This window comes from Papaver somniferum, chromosome 2, assembly GCF_003573695.1.
Source record: "Papaver somniferum cultivar HN1 chromosome 2, ASM357369v1, whole genome shotgun sequence".
Taxonomy (NCBI): Eukaryota; Viridiplantae; Streptophyta; class Magnoliopsida; order Ranunculales; family Papaveraceae; genus Papaver; species Papaver somniferum.
In genome coordinates this window covers 118859287-118874683 of record NC_039359.1, presented here as the reverse complement: position 1 = coordinate 118874683, position 15397 = coordinate 118859287, and the positions used below count along the sequence as shown (strand labels likewise).

At 35.9% G+C, this 15397-nt stretch overlaps 2 long non-coding RNA genes across 13 annotated transcripts; both read right to left on the bottom strand.

The window, feature by feature from the left end:
• Window positions 1–6092: 6092 nt before the first annotated feature.
• On the bottom strand, window positions 6093–12385 carry LOC113348943. 12 transcript variants are annotated; one of them, XR_003359827.1, is made up of 10 exons: window positions 12180–12385; window positions 11118–11219; window positions 10759–10913; window positions 9867–10520; window positions 9439–9761; window positions 8804–9296; window positions 8590–8636; window positions 8364–8469; window positions 6877–7725; window positions 6093–6774 (listed from the first exon to the last, which is right to left on the bottom strand). It is a non-coding gene; the product is annotated as an uncharacterized LOC113348943 (long non-coding RNA). The 12 variants fall into 12 exon arrangements; XR_003359832.1 differs by lacking the exon at window positions 6093–6774 and adding an exon at window positions 11297–11321 and having other exon boundaries at window positions 6810–7725; XR_003359835.1 differs by lacking the exon at window positions 6093–6774 and having other exon boundaries at window positions 6810–7360; window positions 7461–7725.
• Window positions 12386–14622: 2237 nt separating this feature from the next.
• Window positions 14623–15168, bottom strand: LOC113353855. The gene is made up of 2 exons (XR_003361575.1): window positions 15055–15168; window positions 14623–14919 (listed from the first exon to the last, which is right to left on the bottom strand). It is a non-coding gene; the product is annotated as an uncharacterized LOC113353855 (long non-coding RNA).
• Between the last annotated feature and the right edge of the window lie 229 nt (window positions 15169–15397).

Sequence of the window (15397 nt, the reverse complement as noted above, 5' to 3'; positions counted from 1 at the left end):
ACTCGGGATTCCACTACTTTTCATATTGTTGTGGTTCAGTCATTACTTCTAGACAATATATCTCAAACAAAAGAAGTTGTGACTCTAGTTCTTTGCCAAAAATAGATTTCGTAAAATATTATTTGTAAGTTAAAAGCATGACGCATCTAAAGTATTTAGAACTAAGCATGCGGCATCTAACAAAATAACAAATAATTAATAGAAATCATAAAGCAATTAAATCTGTGCAAAAAGTCAATAAAAGAATTAATTCATTTACCACAATAATGAAAATTTGCTTCCTCCGTTGTCCCAGTGATGGGGTTTAGCTCATCATGTTGTTGGAAACACGCTCAAAAATCATTATTATTGCTCAAAGGGTGTTTACAAATGATGAAAAGGGAGAAATAATTCAAAACCGGGTTTGTAACAATTATATTTGTTACAAACTAGAGAACTACGACCCTCGGATGTGGGTCGTTACCACTGTAGCATATAAGACTGTCTTGCGACTGTCGTATTCACTGTAGCATAAATGACTGCTTGTGTGGGTCAATGTTCTTCGTCTTCTAGGGTTTCTGCAGCAGCAGAACCAACTCTGCAACTCGATCAAACTCCTCTCTTTTCTTCCCATAACTCTCCATCCCCTCTCTGTGGTTCCCCAGGACTCTATATATACTCGACAGGACCCCGGATTACTCCTCATAACTCCAATATATCCGGCAGTTAATCAAGAATATATCCATGCAAGATTCGGGAATATTTCTTCCCTGATTTAATTCTTCACGCGTATACAGCTGCAAAACTCTCCTTGTTTATCTCTGACACGGCCTAACTGGTGGCTGGATCCTTCTAAGCACACGCAAAGAACAACAAAGCTTGGGAAAATCCGTGAAATACTTCTCTCGGATACGTGTTGCTCTGTTTCACTCCATGACACGATTGAGCCAATTCTGATTCAAACGAACACCCATACCAGCTTTCTATTGTCATATCATGTCTACCCATGAAGTTTCAGCGATTGAGTTAACCTCTAACCCCTCCAAATTCCGATCGAAAAATCCACAGTTTGAGAATGAAAATTTCCTGCCAAAACAAATTTAAACGAAGAAGAAAGGGTTGCCCCTTATCCAACAGCTGGGGTGCGAATAGCAAAGAAGGTGCTCCTTAGTAATTGAGGTGCCCCTTAACCAACGGTGAGAGTCTTAATAACACGTGTCCTCCAAGGGTGCCCCAGGCAACTTTTTTTCGAGCCGAAATTTCCAAAACTATTTATTTCCAAAAAATACCTACAAACACACAAAACACCATAATAAGGACGAAAACAAGTACTAACAATACGAAACATTGAGGACAAATTAGACACATAAATGCGTCTATCAAATACCCCCAAACTTATTATTTGCTAGTCCTCGAGCAAAACTAAAAAAACTAAAATAAAACCGAGTTAATCTCGGGAGGGTTTACCAGAGGTGTACCCACAAAACCATGACTTCTACTTGGTCACAAGTATCCAAAGAGCTATGAGGACATACATATTCTCAACCTATCTCCAAGTAACTAGAATGCTAGAGAAATTAAAGGTGCCAGCTCTAAAGCTGACTAAAGAAAAGGGGAGACACATCCGCAACACTGCTAGATAAAGAGATATCCGCTACACAACTAGATAAACATTGTAAGATGCGTTCGCTGATTTACAGCTGGATAAGATTAGGAGAGAGATAAAGATGATAGGGACATCTGCTACACAGCTGGACTAATTACGTGTGATGAGTTAAACCAGTGATAGAAAGATCTTGTGCCAGATTGATAGCGGACTAACAAAGCAACCAAATGTATCTTTCTTCGACTCTCTCATAGTGCTCAGTAGAAACAACGTCTTCTTCAGTTTTCAACTGTTGATGAGAAACTATCGAACCTCATAGAACCTTGACAATTAACTATTCTCTTAGATTTCTTGCTTGATTTATAAATTTCTACTTCCCTTTGGCCTTATTGAACAAAACGTAACGATGATTTTTTTTATTTTTTGATTTTTTTTTCAACACAAAAATAACAAGACAAAAATTTAAATGGCCATGATAGAAGGACTTTAAAACTTGGATCTTCGCAACTTGTGATGTCTTGGTATCATGAACTTCAACAACTTATATCGTTTGCTCTTATAACTTTCTTTTTTTGAATTATTCTTTTCTATTGTTGCTTCTAAACCTTAAACGTCTTCAACTTTCTTCATAAATTTTGATGTCGCTCTGCTTGTTGATGATGATAAGTTTCTACTGAGAGAGAGTCGTAATCCAGTAACTAAGACTACATTGTGAGGTTGCTTTGTCTTTCTGGCATTTCCTGACCTACTTTCCTTTCCATCAGGGATGGTTAGGTCCATCACGGTTACCCTCTAAAAGGAACAAGTTCTCTCCTGGATTTCAAGGATCTCAATGTCTTTTTCTCTAATGTCTCCATAGATTGTTATCTCTAGCATTCCAATTTCTATCTTTTTGGTGAGAAACAGTATGTAAACTTAGCTAACCGGATACCATGTGACGCTAGAAGTTTTAAAAATGCGACTAAAATACCCCCAAACTTAAATCTAACATTGTCCTCAATGTTCTAAAGATAAAATTAAAAGCATGAACAAGGAGAAACTGTTACCACTTGAAGCAAAAGAGATAAGGAAACATATTACCGTGTCGCAAGAATATTGAGTTACCTCCCAAGAAGTGCTAAGTTTAAAGTCTTCAGCTAGACATTGGAAGAATTAGTCACCTCATAGAATCATATAGAAGTAGCCGGAATAACTGTGGGTCATCTGGATCAAAAAGTATTACCCACAAGAAGAGGAAACTGCAACAGACCAAAAAGATACCGAACATACCCTTGTTTAAGACAACTACATCTAGTTGTGGCTCAGGTTCAGGTTCTATAACTGGGTCTAGATAACAGGTTTTCATCGGTTGGATTTTCTCAAAGCTAAGATACGGTTCAGGTATTAGAGTCTGGAAAAACTCAACTAAGAACTTAGAAGCACATAACAACAACTTGAATAATTGGGGATCCTCTAAGTCAATTAGATTTGACTCACACAGCTGACCACAATGAAAGAGGTGGTCTTCCTTAAGAAAATGTGTCGACCCTAATATCCTAAAGTGATTAGGTTTAGTCTCAAAACTTAATAACCGACACATCTTAAAATCAAAAGTTCCCACAATTGGAAAAAAAGTTTTTGGTGGGAAAACAAAGTCAATCTTGGTATCATAACCTGGGTTAACCACATCAAGCAGATGATGGGTTTCTAACAACTGAGCTTCTTTCTGGACATCATTAGGTTCGGGAAAACGTGTATGAAGATAATCTTGTAAGATGGTTGAGGCACAAATGTCAATTCCTACAGGAGGGTATTTTCTAAGAGTTAAAGCACACGGAGAATGATAATCACCCCCAAACTTAGAGTTTTCTGTGTCTCTAGAAAGACTAGTCACAACTTCCCTAATTTCTAGGTCATCAGATTCCTGGAAATGGTCAATAGATTCTTCTAAGTTGGGTTCATCCTCACTCATTTCTACGAGTTTATCATCTTCTAAGACTAGTGTTTCTAAATCGCTAGATTCTAAAACAGTATTCTCAGGGTAAACTCTTTCATCTAAACCATCATCACAATCATATAAAGGATTATCAGATAAAGTTTCATATAAAGGCTCATCAACTAAGGTTTTAATCATAGTTACCTCCTCCGATTCACTGATAGGCACATCAAATAATGGATTATCCAACACACTGCAGGTTAAAGGATCATGAACTACATCGTCTAAAACAGTGGTATCTCTAGTCAAATCCTCATCCTTTTGAATAGGTGAATAATAATTAAAATTATTTGGATTTGTACTAGAAACAACACTATCATTATAAAGCTCAATCGGAGTAACAAATTCCTGATCACTATGCCTACATATTTCATGTTCTTCATCAATACTATCCTCATCATAATCATCACTATAATAACATGAAAATGATCGAACCTTATCAAAACAAGTAGTGTTACCAATTCTAACCTCGTCATCTTGATTATGTGAATAAAAACTATCCTTATTTTCGAGGGTGGTATTGGGAAAACTACACTGGAAATTAAGACTATCCTGAGCAAGTTTTTCCACAATCCTATTTGTATTCTCAGTAAATTGCTTGAGGGTCTCTTTTAGAGATATCTTAGTTGACCGCTCTACGGACTCTTCTGGGAGAAGAATATTATAAGTATCTTTCATAAATAACTTCCGTACTGACTCACTGAAACTCTTGAGAGACTCTTCTAGAGAAATAGAAGGATTGTTTTGCTCGTATGACCTGTGGGTATGTGGATAGTAATTGGGCTCAAAATGGTATGGACCATAACCTTCAAAGGTTTCGCGTTTCCAATCACTATTCACACTATGGTTATAAAAAGGATAATGTCTAAGCTGCTCAGTCGGATACTCATTGTATTGGCTATTATAATACCAGTTCGACATCCTAACTGCAAGGGAATTCTAAACAAACACAAAGAAGGCTGACTCGACCACAACAAGCCTATTTTATCTAGCAAAAAAAAGAATGATGGCTCCACTTAGATTGTTTCTAGACCAGCTTCTAATCCTTCGAAAGGGAATTCGTTACAATTTGAGCAAACCCATCTGGAATCAATCCGAGTCAAAGTAAGTTGAATAGAGGCGAGGGAAGCTGCGTGGAGCTTTGATACCCAAGGTCTCACCGCATTACAAGGCGGCGCAGTCACGCATTCAACTCACAGAAATCATCATGAACTTCGAAGTATGCTTAAAAGAGTAACCAATATTTCTCGAATGACTTTCCTATTAAGCTCGTTACCCTATCGGTCTCGTTCTAGTCCAAATTTTAAGGATTAGGTTCGCGTAGGTTACGTTTTCCTAAGGCGGGCAAGAAGGAAACGGTGATGAAATCCGAGTCCTTATCTTGATTTGGCCAGGCCTTGTCCTTTACTAGAAAATTAAATCCGATTTCACGTCCTCAACATATAAGCATAAAAATCATCCAGTAAACCCGCTGACAGGGGATTCGCGGGTGTTTATAATTCTTACCTCCCGTTCCAGACGGGGGATGAACCGTTGAAGTCGACTCGGGTCAACGACTCCAATGTCAGTGTACGAACCCGAGGGGCCGAGGCGCCGTCCTTCTCTACAAACAGTTAATTTAAAAGTACCCTTCCGTAGGGTTTTAAAAAAATAAAAATATAAAAATGTCCAATGTCCAAAAATAAAAATGTCAAAAAATAAAACTTTACAAAAATAAAAAACTTAATTACAGTTTCTAAAAAAATGAAATAAAAATTATTTACAAAATCTTCTTCTTCACTCCTTTTGGATTTCTCTTTTCTTTCCTTTTTGGGCTTCGCCTTTCTTTTCAGCACTTCTCTTTTTCTTTAGCTTAGCTCCAAATCTGAAAGCAAACAAAAGTACCAAAACGCGTAAAAAAGAACAAATAAAATAAAACCTAAAAACAAATCTATAAACAAATCCGCGTCGGCGGAGCCAAAAATTGATGGATTTTTTTCAATGATGTTGTAGTAAGATGATTCGTTCACTCAGATTTGTTGAGAATTTGTTTTAAGACTTAATAAAGAAAATAAGGAAATATATATTTACAAAATTTGTCACAGGATGAAGAGAGACCGGGACTCGAGATTCCACTACTTTTCATATTGTTGTGGTTCAGTCATTACTTCTAGACAATATAGCTCAAACAAAAGAAGTTGTGACTCTAGTTCTTTGCCAAAAATAGATTTCTTAAAATATTATTTGTAAGTTAAAAGCATGACGCATCTAAAGTATTTAGAACTAAGCATGCGGCATCTAACAAAATAACAAATAATTAATAGAAATCATAAAGCAATTAAATATATGCAAAAAGTCAATAAAAGAATTAATTCATTTACCACAATCATGAAAAGTTGCTTCCTCCGTTGTCCCAGTGATGTGGTCTAGCTCATTATGTTGTTGGAAACACGCTCAAAAATCATTATTATTGCTCAAACTCTCCATCCCCTCTCTGTGGGTCAATGTTCTTCGTCTTCTAGGGTTTCTGCAGCAGCAGGACCTACTCTGCAACTCGATCAAACTCCTCTCTTTTCTTCCCCTAACTCTCCATCCCCTCTCTGTGGTTCCCCGAGACTCTATATATACTCGACAGGACCCCGGATTACTCCTCATAACTCCAATATATCCGGCAGTTAATCAAGAATATATCCATGCAAGATTCGGGAATATTTCTTCCCTGATTTGATTCTCCACGCGTATAGAGCTGCAAAACTCTCCTTGTTTATCTCTGACACTGCCTAACTGGTGGCTGGATCCTTCTAAGCACACGCAAAGAACAACAAAGCTTGGGAAAATCCGTGAAATACTTCTCTCGGATACGTGTTGCTCTGTTTCACTCCATGACACGATTGAGCCAATTCTGATTCAAACGAACACCCATACCAGCTTTCTATTGTCATATCACGTCTACCCATGAAGTTTCAGCGATTGAGTTAACCTCTAACCCCTCCAAATTCCGGTCGAAAAATCCACAATTTGAGAATGAAAATTTCCCGCCAAAACAAATTTAAACGAAGAAGAAAGGGTTGCCCCTTATCCAACAGCTGGGGTGCGAATAGCAAAGAAGGTGCCCCTTAGTAATTGAGGTGCCCCTTGACCAAAGGTGAGAGTCCGAATAACACGTGTCCTCCAAGGGTGCCCCGGGCAACTTTTCGAGCCGAAATTTCCAAAAATATTTATTTCCAAAAAATACCTACAAACACACAAAACACCATAATAAGGACGAAAACGAGTACTAACAATACGAAACATTGAGGACAAATTAGACACATAAATGCGTCTATCAAAGACCAACCCTCTTTTGGTAACACCGAAGACCAAACTCTATGAGCTATTTTGCAGTGCAGGAAGATGTGATCCTGATTCAATGTCATCACCGCACAGAACGCAGGAATTATAAATGTCAATACCCTTTATTTGCATCATGTCAATGGTGTTTAGCTTCTCATGGATTAAACACCACACTAGGAAGTTGATTTTAGGAGGTATAAGTTTCTTCCATACAAAGTTATGGGGAAAATCATGAACACCATAGTCTGCAATGAGTTTAGAATAGAGAGATTTGACTGTGAAAATTCCCGAGTTGCGCAAAGACCAACGCCTTGTGTCTGGAAGGTCATCAAGAGCTGGTGGGTTGTTTCCAATCATCATCAACAATTCTGCAAAAGAGTTAGCTTCTGAACCCGAGAGATTACGTTTAAAACTGAACATCCAGCTTCCATCCATAGAGATCATTTCAACCATCTTTGCGTCTCTATTTGTAGAGATTTTGTACAGAGCTGGAAAAGATGAAGAAATAGAAGAATTTCCCCTCCAGATATCATTCCAGAAGGACATCGTTGCACCAGAATGGATAATTAATCTTGAATTCGTACTCACCAAATAGGCTGTAGTTGCTATTGTTTTCCAACAGGAGACACCGTGTGCAGATTTGACTTGATTTGGAATCCAGATTGAGAAATTATCACCGTATTTATCAACTATAATTCTATACCACAGCCTGTTCTTCTCCTGGCCAAACCTCCAACACCAGTTCGCAAGCATGGCTAGATTCATCTTATTCGCCCTTAGTTAACTTATTTGCCTTCTACCTTCAGTTCACAGAAAGGTGTGGTGGCCTTCCCGTGACTTGTGCTTTTGCAGCCTTTTGGTACATGAAAATGGAAGGGCTACCCAAAGTGAGTAAGCATAAGAGACATCAAAGACAGTCAAAGCAAAAACAAAGTTTTGAGAGTAGTACTACATTGCACTATGTGAACAAAGCACAAGTGGTTGTATGATTACCTACAGAACAAAACTTGCATTGTATATGAGCTATTTGGTCTAGTTTGTTATAATTCTTATAATTTTAAGTAGTTTTTAACTTTTAAGTAGAAATGATTGTTGTTGATTAGCCTCAAACTCAAACTGGTTTCCATCTGTGGGAATCGAACCCACATCCTTGGGCCAGAATGCCACACGCTCTGCCAATTGATCTAAGACGACAAACGATGGTATGGGTAGTTTTATGTATTTCAAAATATTACGACAATCGATTGACTGTTTTAGAATTATGAGAGGGTTTCCTGATCCAAATTTAATAAAACTCGTGTTTTTTTGGTATAACCAAACTGACTAACCTCTACTGTCATATGAAAACATGGTGAGAACAATATATCCTTGAAAACTAAGCATGTGAATATGAACCCATCATATCATAACATGGTACTTAATTACTTTCTTCTGCAGTCAGCATATTCTCTATTTCTTTTTAAGGATCACATATCAGTTTGAATTCGCTACCTGTATAAATCAATCATCACATCATCGCAGTATCCTTTACACTGCCAAATGACCAAAAAATCAATACGTGGTTTTTCATTCTTTGATCTAAAGAATCCAAAACCATCTGCCAAGATTGTACCTATGTTCTTTAGCAATGTATCATACTCCATCAAGATTTAGAGATTAAATTTAGAGATTAAAAAATAGCATAAACAAATATAGGAATAATAGGGCTAGGGTTTACCAAGAGAACAAAATTTTGTTGTTTATTCTTTTGAATAAAAAGCTTACCTGCACAAGGAAGAAAATTAGAACACAATCATAACTTAAAACAAACATGCGATGACGAATTAACGAAAAAAAAATCAATCAACCGTTAGGTATACTAAAGAGAATAGGAACAACTACGATTATTTTATATAAGGCTAATATGTTTGAGCAGTAGTCGGTCTACGTACATTCACTTGAGCGCAGAACAAAGAAATGTGCAACAGAAATTCTTGGATTAGTTGCCAGTCTATTTCAAGGATTAAATCCAAAAACGAATCGAATGATTTTGAGCAATAGTCGGTCTGAGTACATTTCACTTGAGCGAGTACATAAGAGTTATAAAGGTGGTTGGAGCCTCGGAACAGAGAAATGTTCATCAGAAATTCTTGGATTTACCAGACTCCTTAAGAGACCACTAAAAATCTTATCTACCAAGAAGGCAATGATCATTTGTGCACTGACTTTAGCAATCCTATAATTCCCACTTAAATAGAGCTCAGAATATGTCAAACTCTTCACTGATTCTGCTAATTAAATAGAGCTCAGAATCTGTCGAACTCTTCACCGATTCTGCTAAAGATAGAAACTCGAGACAACATGGTTGAATGCAACAATACTTTTTCTGTATTTACATTCCTCTTCCTTTGAAGTTATTCCTCTCCCTCCGTAGTTAAACCAACACTTCATAATAACACAACAAACTGATTAATCCGCTGAGTATGTATACCAATGGCTAAATACCAATTCGGCAAAATTAGGTACAAATTAGAAATAAACGAAACATTTGCATTGTAGAGACTTCAAATCAGCAGAGAACAAATACCTTACGTTACTTTGTTGCCAATTGGATCTTTCTTTGGATTGTATAAATACCTTACAATGGTATGACACAACTTGGGTGAAGATTGTTTTCCCTCGTGAGTTAACTACAAACAGCAGAGAAAAAAAATGCAACAGCTCGAATCACTCCTTAGTTTTTCATGTGATGTCCACTAAGTTGTCCCGCCCTGGCAGCTTCTGCTATACCCCAATAACCAAGAAGTTAAAGAGAACATGGTTAGCAGTAGTAGCCAGGATAAGACAACCCAGATAAAAATATATACCTAGAATCCCCGACCGCAACTGAACCTGATCGCATCTCAAACCCTACAAAAAATGCAAAATTAAAGATGTCGTCAATTCATAGCTTAATACACATCGATGTTTCCATCCAACAAAAACATAGAGAGATTTCGGGGGAGCAATCCTGACCGCAATCACTCATCACGTGTGACTTTCCGTTCCCTCTATAAACCTATGGAGTAACGGTGGTTTTGAGAAGCAAAAGCAACTCCCGATGAAAGGCAACAACAATGAAAGCCTATTCTACGCAGTAAGCAGTTAATGCAAAAAGCAAAAAAAAAAAAAAAATCAACTGAATCAGCCAGAGCAAAAGATGCAACACATTACACCAAACGGAGAAAAAACCATGGTTCTGCCTACAAAAATAATAAGCAATAAGAATAATTAGAACTGCGAGAGAAAACTGAATTAAGAAAAATAACGAAGAAATGAGTTGAATGCTAACCGAAATTTACCATTGATGTCTCCTTTCTTAGAATGTTTAACTAAAGTAATCTTTACGAATTTTATTAGGCGACCATTGATTTATCCCTCAAATAATGAATAACGTATTGCTCTTATCTTATCTCTAAATTGTTTCACTTGTCCAAAAAACAGCCATACTTCCTCCGAAATAGTTTTTCAACAAAAACACAGATGCACTTACTTCAGCATCTTTGGGTGAATGATGAGTTGATTTTCAGTGCGGCTCTGGTGCTAGAAAAGCTTGTTGAATTTGTCGCATTCTGCAAGAGATGTTTTTTTCACTTTAATATACCTGATCCATTCCTTTTTTGGAGGTCTCTGCAGATTCCAGCAGACGGCCAAGGCTCAATAATGGTTAACATTATTTTCATTTCCCTACTCTATAATTATTCTACAAAGCTCTTTGTATATTCTCTCTTCAACTACTGTACTATCTCTATCTACCATATTCTATCTACCATATAAAATGCACACAAATACCTATAGGAATTATTAGAAGATGAATATGCAATCATCTTTACTTAAAAGTATAACCATGTCTAACAGTAACCCATACATGAACCTGAATTCTGTATAAGTGGCTTCCTTTGAATGCAGCTGAGTGTTCCAAGGAATGCAGCTGAGCGTTCCAAGGAAATGCCATGGAATTGCGTAAGATAACACTGATGATGGAGTTTCTTTAGATACCTTAATCCAAGCAGTTACTAATCTCTGCAAATCAAAAAATGTCAAGCATTAACAAAACCATTTTCGTCAAACTAATTATAAAAGTGACACAAAATATTTGCAACACAATCAAAACTCCCCTTTACTAAATCAAAAGTAGTAGTAAAACCAAAATATTCACTGTGTGCGTTGTGCAACGAAAATACAAAGAAAAAATAAGAACCACCAAAATTTTGCATTATACACGACCTGAACTCCACAATTTTTTTTGATATCAGTAACCTTTAGCACAATCTGCTCGCTTCCACACGACGGCACCAGTTTAAAGAAAAAATTTCATCTATTTGCACCCTTCAAAACAACAACAACAAGAGTTGTTACCGACTATTATTTCAAGCTCTATTCACCTAATATTATTTTTTAAATACCTTGGCTCCTTGATGTTCTGAATTGCTATATATTCATCAAGAAAGAGCAATAGTGCCATGAGAACAAAAAGTAGAAAAATCACTACATTAGGATACAAATTCCATATGGTTTTCTTTTGTATCTTCTTCAAAAGAAACACCAGGTAGTGAAAATGCAAAAATCAGATTCAACACAAACAAAAGATTAGCGAAAAACAAAAATCAACAGATCTCAAGTTACTACCAATAGATCTCGAAGAAGAAACACCTATAGAATATATCAACACCTGAAAAATAGGGCTGCAAGATGTGATGTTCTAATATGAGCAAAAGCATAACTATATACAATTTTGGCACCTGGCACAGCTAATAAAACGTTTTCAGACGCCACAATACTGGAACTTATTTAAAATCAGAAAACAAACATAAATAACTGTATAAGTACTAAAGAACAAAAATTAGATTATGCTAAAAAAAAAATCAATAACATGTTAGAACATATTATCACCTGTAACATCGATAAAAATGAGTAATAGAGGAAATCAATAACATATTAGAACATACATTCAAACATAAATCCGAAAAAATGGTTAAACCTACAAATCAATAAAACCAAACCAAACCGAACGATAAAAACAACCTAAATTTCTAAGGATTAATCTTAAACCCGAGATGCAATATACGGTTTTGAATCCAGAAGAAAAACCCTAAATTAGTTTAGTACCTGGACACAATCATAGAAGAGAGAAACGACTGGGAAACAACAGAATTTGGATTTTCCTCGATTACTTTATAGTTCATATACACGGACGCCAAAGGAAATTTTTGGTATCAAGGAATACTTGTCACATATATTTAACCATTCACGGATTATTCTGCTACCTTATTAAACTTACTTACTTACCAATGTTACCATCAATCATAGAAGAATCCTCAGAACTTAGAACTCCACGAAATTTTCATTATCTGCCTATTAAAGAATCACTCGTTTGCTAAATTTAGACTTAACTGCCTATGAAAGATATGCCTGCCAAAACAGTTTGAATAGAATTTTCGGAAGTTCTTAGATTTCATTCTTGGTTCTGCGTATACTTTATTCACTTTTTTTTAACATGGAAATTCACAGATTTTTTATAAAGATTTTCTTCTTTTCTTTATCGGTTACTTTATATAGAAATAAAAATTCACGTTTTTTTTTGTAAAGATTTTCTTCTTTTCTTTATCGGTTTCTTTAGATAGAAATAAAAATTCATGTTTTTTTTATTGATTAAATTTGGGACATCAGATCGAATAAATTAGATTTAAAATTAACGGCCACGAAATGTAAGGGGGCTAATTTTGATTTCGGCCAATCAGGAGTGAGGATTTTGTTCACCGGCCAATAGGAGGGAAGGTAAGAGCAACTCTCGACGTAGTGTGAGAGATGTGATTGGGTGTTTAGGTTGTTGATATATTAATTCAACCATAATACTCTTTTCAGCTGAAGCAGGCATGAAGAATTTGCAGCAATCACAACTCGAAATAAAATCCAAAGGAAGCAATCACAACTCGAAGTAAAACCCAAAGGAAGCAATCACAACTCGAAGTAAAACCAAAGGCAGATTTACAAGCATCTCACAGCCTGTAGTATTTTTTATATCTATTTAAATTTTGGTAAACAAAAGAAAAGGGATGAAGATAAATTAACTTCAATAACCTACTTCCAGGGAACCATGTCCATCTCTACCTCCAGATGGAATCCTGCCTGGTCCAATTTTTATTCCATGAAATTATAAACATGGTGTAGTTGAACCTCGATAAATAAATACCCTTGAGACTAGGAAAAATATTCGTTTGCGAGGTTATTTATTTATCGATAGATGAATAATGTATTCATTTATTGATAAATGAATATTTATTTAGAGAGTGTTTTTCGTTTATATATACACTTTCATGTTTCCGAATTAAAAATTGATCAATTAGAAGAAGACGCCCATTCAAGAATTAACTAATATCATTTTTTAACTTACGATATAGAAATGGTGATGGATATGTCTTTCGAACTATGCTATCAAGTCAATAATAAATGATGAGAATAATCATGAACCAGATGATAGTAGCGCCATACCAAATGTGTCATCAAAAATGGTTGTTCAAGCGGTAACGACCATAAAACATGACTAGCTAAGACACGAACAAAATATTCATAAATTTGCATGCATTACAAAGAGTTAAGGATGGGATGTATTTTTTTAGGCGGAAGGAAAAAGAAAAAATCTAACTTTAGATGCATTTTCTATGAATTAGTTATTTTTTCATTTAGTAATTGTTCATTTATATTTCCGTAAGACCTTTAAGGACTCAAAAATATTTATTCGTTAATGTTTTTAGCGAGGTTATTCATTTAGCCTCTTTGTCCAAATTGGGACCGAACAAATTATTCAGTTGGCGAGGTTGTTCGTTTATCGAGGTTAAATTGTAATATAGACTAGAGTTATTGTTTCAATCACATACTTCAAAGCTTAAATAAAATGCTCATGTGTAAATGCATTTAAGAAAATGCCCACGTTTTTTTCGTAATATATTTAATGCCGATACTTTGACCTTCCATCCCGTTTTTTCAAAAAAAAACGGCTAACACCGTTTGGTGCCTAGGTGGCAGTCATTTTACCCTGTAAAAAGACGTAATACCCCTCCAAAGCATCAGATAATGAACGAGTTAACTCGGCCTAACTCACTGCTCTACCTCTTCTTCTTTCAAGCATTCGAACAAGCACTTTATGTGCACTTTCAATTCACCACAATTTACATATGAATTACCCAAAGAAGTTCCAAAATAAACATACGAATCAAATCAAATTGAAGAACAGTACCAACATCACGGTTCTCCATTCAAATATCTTGTGATTACTTTCCCAGGAAAAGAAAACCAAACCCAAAGTCGTAACAATATGTCCACATAGCAATTACCTCCAACCAATGAAAATAATAAGCCAATTTACAAGTGCCTGACAGCTTACATCAATTAACAAGTGCCCCTAACATATCTAATCCAAGAAGAAACTATATTCAGTATCATCCTTCATGTTGTAGGCTTGTAGCTAAGCTCTATCTGGACACTAACTACAACCGCAAAGCGAACCCCACCTTTCACAAATACGCACAATTAGGGAGCTCCACTAGCCCCATATACTAGCGACTGCAGAATCTCATTTAATGTTTTGGTTCATACCAAATCTAGGTTCTAGTAAATGGAAACTACACGGATAAAATTAGCTACATCGTGTTTATTCGCAGATAAAATTAGCAGGACAACTTCAGTAGTGTTATTGCGGAAATGAAACGAACAAACTAAGTTGCCGATCATGAAAAGATAAACATGAGCAAGTTACTTAAACTATCAATTACATCTGTAATTTATATGAATCAAATAATTAAACCAACTTAATTGACACCTTAAATTTGATCAAATTTCACCTTCTGATTTGAGAATTCCGGTGGCTGGTAGGAATGAATTAGTGGGTATTGCAAACAATTGGAATGGATGAGCAAAGAGAACTGGTTCAGGAATTATGTCAAACGTTTTCCAAGCCTGTTTCTGGTGATGAAAAGGTGAAAATTGTTGGTGTTTGCGCCTCAATTTATAGCCTCTTCTTTACCTGCACCTTCAAATCGAATAAGCATACATCAATGCTAAATCGATACAGACTCTAAACTCACAATCAATCATCTTTATTCAGCCGTAATTGACAAACAAAAGTCATGAAGAACTACTGCTGATGGCTTGAAATACAACTCACTGTGATGTATTGGTCTCATATCGCATTCAAAGCATATACATCGAAATCCGACAACCTAAGAAACAAAGCTTCTTCTTTACAGTTTCAGAGAACCCAAATTCCTTCCTTAAGAACGAGGGGAACAGAAAAAATAAGGAGATTATATGTTTCTTATGAAACTGGGGAAGGTTAATAATGTAATTGGGTAGTTAAAAATTGACTAAGTCAATTAGAAAATACCTAACAAGTTATACATGACGGAATAGCTAACGGCGTGGACATTAAATATATAATGAAAAAAACGTGGGCATTTTCTTAAATGCCTTTCCCCACATGGACATTTTTTTAAAGTTACCTTCTAATT